Genomic DNA, 9,648 nt, shown 5'->3' on the forward strand with positions numbered 1-9,648 from the left:
GCTCCAAGCGGCCAGTTAAGGCAACAAGGCTCCAGTTAATCCAAGGCTCCAAGCGGCCAGTTAAGGCAACAAGGCTCCAGTTAATCCAAGGCTCCAAGCGGCCAGTTAAGGCAACAAGGCTCCAGTTAATCCAAGGCTCCAAGCGGCCAGTTAAGGCAACAAGGCTCCAGTTAATCCAAGGCTCCAAGCGGCCAGTTAAGGCAACAAGGCTCCAGTTAATCCAAGGCTCCAAGCGGCCAGTTAAGGCAACAAGGCTCCAGTTAATCCAAGGCTCCAAGCGGCCAGTTAAGGCAACAAGGCTCCAGTTAATCCAAGGCTCCAAGCGGCCAGTTAAGGCAACAAGGCTCCAGTTAATCCAAGGCTCCAAGCGGCCAGTTAAGGCAACAAGGCTCCAGTTAATCCAAGGCTCCAAGCGGCCAGTTAAGGCAACAAGGCTCCAGTTAATCCAAGGCTCCAAGCGGCCAGTTAAGGCAACAAGGCTCCAGTTAATCCAAGGCTCCAAGCGGCCAGTTAAGGCAACAAGGCTCCAGTTAATCCAAGGCTCCAAGCGGCCAGTTAAGGCAACAAGGCTCCAGTTAATCCAAGGCTCCAAGCGGCCAGTTAAGGCAACAAGGCTCCAGTTAATCCAAGGCTCCAAGCGGCCAGTTAAGGCAACAAGGCTCCAGTTAATCCAAGGCTCCAAGCGGCCAGTTAAGGCAACAAGGCTCCAGTTAATCCAAGGCTCCAAGCGGCCAGTTAAGGCAACAAGGCTCCAGTTAATCCAAGGCTCCAAGCGGCCAGTTAAGGCAACAAGGCTCCAGTTAATCCAAGGCTCCAAGCGGCCAGTTAAGGCAACAAGGCTCCAGTTAATCCAAGGCTCCAAGCGGCCAGTTAAGGCAACAAGGCTCCAGTTAATCCAAGGCTCCAAGCGGCCAGTTAAGGCAACAAGGCTCCAGTTAATCCAAGGCTCCAAGCGGCCAGTTAAGGCAACAAGGCTCCAGTTAATCCAAGGCTCCAAGCGGCCAGTTAAGGCAACAAGGCTCCAGTTAATCCAAGGCTCCAAGCGGCCAGTTAAGGCAACAAGGCTCCAGTTAATCCAAGGCTCCAAGCGGCCAGTTAAGGCAACAAGGCTCCAGTTAATCCAAGGCTCCAAGCGGCCAGTTAAGGCAACAAGGCTCCAGTTAATCCAAGGCTCCAAGCGGCCAGTTAAGGCAACAAGGCTCCAGTTAATCCAAGGCTCCAAGCGGCCAGTTAAGGCAACAAGGCTCCAGTTAATCCAAGGCTCCAAGCGGCCAGTTAAGGCAACAAGGCTCCAGTTAATCCAAGGCTCCAAGCGGCCAGTTAAGGCAACAAGGCTCCAGTTAATCCAAGGCTCCAAGCGGCCAGTTAAGGCAACAAGGCTCCAGTTAATCCAAGGCTCCAAGCGGCCAGTTAAGGCAACAAGGCTCCAGTTAATCCAAGGCTCCAAGCGGCCAGTTAAGGCAACAAGGCTCCAGTTAATCCAAGGCTCCAAGCGGCCAGTTAAGGCAACAAGGCTCCAGTTAATCCAAGGCTCCAAGCGGCCAGTTAAGGCAACAAGGCTCCAGTTAATCCAAGGCTCCAAGCGGCCAGTTAAGGCAACAAGGCTCCAGTTAATCCAAGGCTCCAAGCGGCCAGTTAAGGCAACAAGGCTCCAGTTAATCCAAGACTCCAAGCGGCCAGTTAAGGCAACAAGGCTCCAGTTAATCCAAGGCTCCAAGCGGCCAGTTAAGGCAACAAGGCTCCAGTTAATCCAAGGCTCCAAGCGGCCAGTTAAGGCAACAAGGCTCCAGTTAATCCAAGGCTCCAAGCGGCCAGTTAAGGCAACAAGGCTCCAGTTAATCCAAGGCTCCAAGCGGCCAGTTAAGGCAACAAGGCTCCAGTTAATCCAAGGCTCCAAGCGGCCAGTTAAGGCAACAAGGCTCCAGTTAATCCAAGGCTCCAAGCGGCCAGTTAAGGCAACAAGGCTCCAGTTAATCCAAGGCTCCAAGCGGCCAGTTAAGGCAACAAGGCTCCAGTTAATCCAAGGCTCCAAGCGGCCAGTTAAGGCAACAAGGCTCCAGTTAATCCAAGGCTCCAAGCGGCCAGTTAAGGCAACAAGGCTCCAGTTAATCCAAGGCTCCAAGCGGCCAGTTAAGGCAACAAGGCTCCAGTTAATCCAAGGCTCCAAGCGGCCAGTTAAGGCAACAAGGCTCCAGTTAATCCAAGGCTCCAAGCGGCCAGTTAAGGCAACAAGGCTCCAGTTAATCCAAGGCTCCAAGCGGCCAGTTAAGGCAACAAGGCTCCAGTTAATCCAAGGCTCCAAGCGGCCAGTTAAGGCAACAAGGCTCCAGTTAATCCAAGGCTCCAAGCGGCCAGTTAAGGCAACAAGGCTCCAGTTAATCCAAGGCTCCAAGCGGCCAGTTAAGGCAACAAGGCTCCAGTTAATCCAAGGCTCCAAGCGGCCAGTTAAGGCAACAAGGCTCCAGTTAATCCAAGGCTCCAAGCGGCCAGTTAAGGCAACAAGGCTCCAGTTAATCCAAGGCTCCAAGCGGCCAGTTAAGGCAACAAGGCTCCAGTTAATCCAAGGCTCCAAGCGGCCAGTTAAGGCAACAAGGCTCCATGTAATTCTAAGGCTCCAAGCGGCCAGTTAAGGCAACAAGGCTCCAGTTAATCCAAGGCTCCAAGCGGCCAGTTAAGGCAACAAGGCTCCAGTTAATCCAAGGTTCCAAGCGGCCAGTTAAGGCAACAAGGCTCCAGTTAATCCAAGATTCCAAGCGGCCAGTTAAGGCAACAAGGCATCTATTAATGCAAGGCAGCAGTGTCAGTGCATGGTGACGGACACCTCCAGCACAGACCCACTGCTCCGTGCCATTGCCTCCTCCTGCCCCAGCTAGAGCAGGAGAGGCCTCTTGCATTGGCGGCCCAGCGGCGGGCTCGCTCTAGCTCCCGTTGGGCCGCTGCCTCCCTGGCCTTCATCAGGCGCTTCAGGCAGCCGGTGTGGATCACTCTCCCGTAGACGAACAGCTCGCCATAGCTGACTATTCTTTCACCTCAATTTGGAAACAGATTTTGAGATGTAATAAAAATCCTGCCTGAAGCAAGAAGTCTGAATTCCTACAACTCAGGTGCTGCTGTGCTTGGTGTCTGAAGAGTCACTCGAAACCTGATTATGCCCGATGCAGTTAGCTTGAGAAAACACACACCGCACTTGGCGACTTCTGTTTTCTTGAAACAACATTAAAGGAACGTTATCATATTTCTCTTCGGTATACTCCCACCAGTCTTTCAACTCCCTTTCTTTCTTTCCAGCAACAGCTCCCTATCTTCCCTTTACACCCCATCAACACACACTAACTTTCTCTTATCTCTACCCCCAACTCTCATCTCACCTGGATAAACATTTCTGGGGTGATAGTCTAATTAGCAACGCAATACCTTCTTCACTCATTAGGTTACAGAGGAATATGTGTGTGTGTGTGTGTGTGTGTGTGTGTGTGTGTGTGTGTGTGTGTGTGTGTGTGTGTGTGTGTGTGTGTGTGTGTGTGTGTGTGTGTCAAGTCGTTATTGGAATTAGCAACAGAATCACGCAAATGTGTATCTTCTGATGCGCTGTCCTCCCGTCACTTCGGACAATTCTACACGGTCAGTTTCTTACGTGGCCATATGTCCTTTCTTTGTTGTTCTATGTATTTGTGGTGTTGTGTGTATCATTAAGTGTGTCTGTAGTGCTTGTAAAATGTTTTCTAGTGTTTTGAAGTGATTTAAGTGTTTTCAAGCCCTCCCGTCATTTTGGACAACTCTTCACGTTCAGTTAGTTCCTTACGTACCCAAATGTCCTTTGTTTGTTATTTTATGTACTTGTGGTGTTGTGTGTGTTGCTAAGTTTTTCTCTGGTGTTTCTCAAGTGTTTCTCAAATGTTGTTCTCGTGTCTTCCAAGTGTTTTAAGTGTCTTCAAGGTCTTCCCGTCATTTTTTTTACAATTCTACACTGTTAGTTCTTTACATGCCCAAATGTCCTTTTTTGTTGTTTGGTGTACTGGTGGTGTTGTGTGTATTGTCAGGTGTTTCACACACACACACACACACACACACACACACACACACACACACACACACACACACACACACACACACACCTCGTAGCGTAGAGAAAAGCCCCGTGTTTGAATCCTGGGCGCGGGTTGGCAAATGAGCAAGTTTCTTATTGTGTAGCTAATGAAAAAACTACTATTACTACTCTACTCTGAAGAGATTGTAGATGATAATGTAGTTAACTGATAAAGATTGCTACTACTACTACTACTACTACTACTACTACTACTACTACTACTACTACTACTACTACTACTACTACTACTACTACTACTACTACTACTACTACTACTACTACTACTACTACTCTCGAAGGAGTTTACTTCACTCCCTCACATTAGCTAAAGATGTGTGTAGGTGTGTTTGTATATGTGTATGTTTCCGTGTGTGTTATTGGAGGTGTTCCAAGATGCATGTTTGTGTGTGTTTGTGTGTTGTGTGTGTGTGTGTGTGTGTGTGTGTGTGTGTGTGTGTGTGTGTGTGTGTGTGTGTGTGTGTGTGTGTGTGTGTGTGTGTGTGTGTGTGTGTGTGTGTGTGTGTGTGTGTGTGTGTGTGTGTTTGAAGTATTAAATCACATATACAAAATTCAAGACATTCCTTTTCGTTTCTTTCCTATCCTTTCCATCCTTCCTTCCTTTATCTTCCGTTCTAGTGGAACTTTCCCATTATTTAGTGATGGGAAAGTTTCTCATCTCTGTGGACTTTGAAAAATAGTGGCCACATAACCTATATTTTTAAAAGACTCTTGTTTCAGTTACACGGGTTTTTAAGGGTAGCTTGATAGTTATATTGGCGAATTAATACAATTTCTACTTTATATATAGCAAGAAACACTGATACGAACCAGGCTCTTCATATTTGTTGACTTTGAAAATTGTGGACACAGAAGCTTTATTGTATAGACTCCTGTTTCAGTCACGGGGATTTTTAAGGGAGGTTTGATGGTTGTATTGACATATTACATTGATATCTGCCTAATGAAAAGCAAAACATTCTTACGAACAATGTTCCTCATAACTATGCACTTTGAAAAATAGTGACCACAGAATTTGTATTTCTACAAAAGACTCTTCACTTTCGGATAAGCTTGATGTGTTGACACTGGCCACATAACATATATTTTCAATAGACTCTTTTTTAATGGGTAGTTGGTTCTATTGGTTATCATTGACAGGTTTCTCATTTCTTGGACTTTTAAAAACAATATTTTTCAAAGAGTCTTCTTTAAGTTCTACTTCTAATGACAGAATGATATATTTTCATTTTATAATAGCAAAACTCACAGTTCCTCGTATCATTACCTTTGAAAATTGTGGGATAAGTCACACGGATTTTTAAGGGAGGTTTGATGGTTCTATTGAAAGAATAATATGATATATACCTTATCAAAAGATAAAACACTGTTACAAACAAAGTTCTTCATTTGAAAATAGTGGCCACATATTGTTTATCTGGCCACTAGTTTTAAGGGTAGATAACAGGTTATATTTTCAATAGAATATCATTATGGATAAATTTTTAATTTTTAGTCAAAGAATATCATTTGAGTTAGACGGTTTTAGGGTAGTTTCATGGTTCTATTGGCAGTGCTGCAGACTGAGTGATTCCCCGTGTCCTCTCTTCCCGGTTCCTTTGTGGTCTCATTTATACAATTGAGCAGCTGCAGCCTGCCCTCTAAAGACAACTTCTACTACTTCCTACACTACACTACAACACCTTACACTTTTACACTCTCTTCAAATCAAAATTTAATAATGGCTTCACCACGCCCTGCCTCAGAGTCCCCTCTGGGAGGGACCATAAATGTCCCCAGGTCGGACTGCCCCTCTGCTGTCGACCTTGGGTGTCTTGACACTTCATCTAATACTTTCACTATCAATTTCTGCAACATTCGTGGCCTTCGTTCTAATTTTCAATCTGTGGAACACCACCTCTCCTCTACTAAACCTCATCTTCTCTTCCTAACGAAACACAGTTGTCTGTGACTACTGACAGCAGCCCTTTTCTGTTCCTCCTACTTGCTCTATCCTCATTTTCAATCCAAAGCTGGATGTTGCGCATACGTGCGTAACGACACCACTTGCTCTCGTGCCCACAATCTTGAATCTTCAGAATTTTCTACCATCTGGCTAAGACTTCAATGTCACTCTCTAACTAAATTCATCTGTGCTGTATACCTCTCACCTAATTCCTCTGACTATGTAAAATTCTTTGACTATTTGACTTCCAAGGTGGAGCACATCTTATCTCACTTTCCTTTGCTGAGATCTCCATTTTAGGGATTTCAATGTTCACCACCAGCTTTGGCTTTCATCTTCTTTCACTGACCAACCTGGTGAACAAACCTTCAACTTTGCTATCCTTCATGACCTAGAGCAGCTAGTGCAGTTCCCTACCCGTATTCCTGACCGCCTTGGAGACACGCCCAACATTCTTGATCTTTTCCTAACCTCCAACCCTTCTGCTTACTCTGTTAAACTTTCCTCTCCGTTGGGCTCCTCCGACCACAATCTAATTTCCGTTACCTGTTCTATCACTCCAGTGCAGCCTCAGGACCCGCCTAAGCGGAGGTGCTTCTGGCATTTTAACTCTGCTAAGTGGGAGGAACTAAGGCAGTACTATTCTGATTTCCTTGGGATGATTATTGTTTTCATGTCAGAGATCCTTCTCTTTGTGCCGAGCGCATAACAGAGGTGATTATCTCTGGCATGGAGCTATACATTCCTCATACTTTCTCTAACCCTAAAGCTAAAAAGCCTTGGTTTAACTCTGCTTGTTCTCGTGCTGTCAATGATAGAGAGGCGGCTCACAAACGGTTCCGTAGCCATCCAACTGCTGAAACTCATGCCCTATATATTTCTGCCCGTAATCATGCCAAATCTATTCTCCAACTTACTAAAACTCTTTCATCAATAGAAAATGTCAAAGTCTTTCCAATTCTAACTCCTCTCGAGATTTCTGGCATCTAGCCAATAATATCTCTAACAACTTTACTTCTTCGTCTTTCCTCCTTTACTTCATCCAGATGGCTCTACAGCTGTCTCTTCTTTTTCTAAAGCTGAACTCTTCGCTCAAACCTTTGCTACCAACTCAACTTTGGATGATTCTGGGCATATTCCTCCTACTCCTCCACCCTCTGACTACTTCATCCCTAAAATTAAAATTCTTTATAAAGACGTTTTCCTGGCCCTCTCTGGCCTTGATTCTCGGAAGGCTTACGGTCCGGATGGAGTCCCTCCTGTTGTTCTCAAAAACTGTGCTTCCGAACTCGCTCACTGCCTGGTCAAACTCTTTCATCTGTGTCTCTCTACTTCTATTTATCCTTCTTGCTGGAAGTTTGCTCACATTCAACCTGTCCCTAAAAAAGGTGACCACTCCAATCCTTCTAACTACCGCCCTATAGCTTTGATTTCCTGCCTTTCTAAAGCCTTTGAGTCTATCCTTAATAGGAAGATAATGAGGCATCTATCAGCTCACAACCTTCTCTCTGATTGCCAGTATGGTTTCCGTAAAGGCAGATCTACTGGTGATCTTCTTACTTTCCTAACTGAATCTTGGTCATCCTCTTTTAGGGACTTCGGTGAAACCTTTGCTGTCGGCCTTGACATATCGAAAGCCTTCGATAGAGTCTGGCACAAATCTTTAATTTCTAAACTACCCTCCTACGGATTCTATCCTTCTCTCTGTACCTTCATCTCCAGTTTCCTTTCCGATCGTTCTATTGCTGCTGTAGTAGACGGTCACTGTTCTTCCCTAAAACTATCAACAGTGGTGTTCCACAGGGTTCTGTCCTATCACCCACTCTCTTTCTATTATTCATCAATGATCTCCTAAATCTGACTCAATGCCCTATCCACTCCTATGCTGATGATACCACCTTGCATTATTCAACAGCGTTCAACAGACGCCCAACCCAACAACAATTAAATGACTCAAGGCGAGATGCTATAGGACGCCTAACTTCTGATCTTTCACTTGTTTCTGATTGGGGCAGAGAAAACCTGGTTTTGTTCAATGCCTCAAAACTCAATTTCTACAACTATCTACTCGACATAACCTTCCAGACAACTATCCTCTCTTCTTCAATAACACTCAACTTCCCTCTCCTCTACATTAAACACACTCGGTCTATCCTTCACTAAAAATCTAAACTGGAAATTTCACATCTCTACTCTTGCTAAATCAGCTTCCAAGAAGTTAGGTGTCCTATGGCGTCTTCGTCCATTTTTCTCTCCTCCCAGCTGCTTGCTCTGTACAAGGGCCTTATCCGCCCGTGTATGGAGTATGGCTCTCATGTCTGGGGGATCCACACACAGCTTTACTAAACAAGGTGGAATCTAAAGCTTTTCGTCTTATCAACTCTTCTCCTCTAACTGACTGTCTTGATTCTTTAAGTCACCGCCGCAATGTTGCATCTTTATCTGTCTTCTACCGCTGTTTTCATGCTGTCTGCTCTTCTGAACTTGCTAACTGCATGCCTTCCCCTCCTGCGGCCTCGCTGCACAAGACTCTCTACTTCTTCTCATCCCTATTCTGTCCATCTTCCTAATGCAAGAGTTAACCAGTATCTTCACTCCTTCATTTACACTGGTAAACTCTGGAACTCTCTACCTGTGTCTGTATTACGAAGTTTGTCATAAGTGTGGAGTTTGAAAATAGTGACCACATAAGATGTATTTGTAAAACACTCATGTTCCTATAACATGATTTTTTAAGGGTAGTTTCATTTTATCATATCTGTGGACTTAGAAAAATAATATCCACATAACAGATATTTTCAAAAGACTCTTGTTTCCGTCACACGGGTTTTTAAGGGTAGTTTGATGGTTCTATTGACAGATTAATATGATATCTACTCGATCTTACGAAAAAGTTTTGTCATCTCTGTGGACTTTGAAAAGGAGTGCCCACATGACCTATATTTTTAAAAGACTTTTGTTTCAGTTACACGGGTTTTTATGGGTAGTTTGATAGTTCTATTGTTTCAACTTTATCGTTGACCCTCAGTATCTCGGACTAATACGGGGAACAGTTCGTCTGACAAACGCAAGTATCCGACTTATACGAATCTTCTCCCTCCACACACACTATAGAAAAAAAAAAAAAAAAAAAAGAAGAGAAAGAATGGGGATTTAAAATTTTGGGATTACAATGATCTCTCTGAAACCTTGAGACCTTATGTTATCAGATGGCGTAGCTCAATTATTGATAATCAAATACCCTTCCATCAGGAAGCCATTTTAAAATGTCGTGCTGGTGCGTTATGCCTACACAGTACGTGGCCAGGCGTAATAAACAAGATCCTTAAAGCCATACATTGACAAGGATTAGGATCAGAACTTAAAGAAGAGAAGGCAACAAGAAAGAAAGAAACAAACGTGTCATTGGGAGACAGCTGGACCTTGAATCCTCGCCTCCCTTCTCCCCTTCGACACGTCACACGTGTTATCTCCCCCTCCAAGACCCTGCCTCACCCCACGCCTCTCTGCCACACTTCTCCACCATCTCTATATCATAAGACTGCTATTGTCTTTTTGAAACACTGTTTCTTCTCACTACCTTCATCATCACTACTAT

Source organism: Portunus trituberculatus, chromosome 32 (genome assembly GCF_017591435.1).
Source record: "Portunus trituberculatus isolate SZX2019 chromosome 32, ASM1759143v1, whole genome shotgun sequence".
In the NCBI taxonomy this organism is placed as follows: domain Eukaryota; kingdom Metazoa; phylum Arthropoda; class Malacostraca; order Decapoda; family Portunidae; genus Portunus; species Portunus trituberculatus.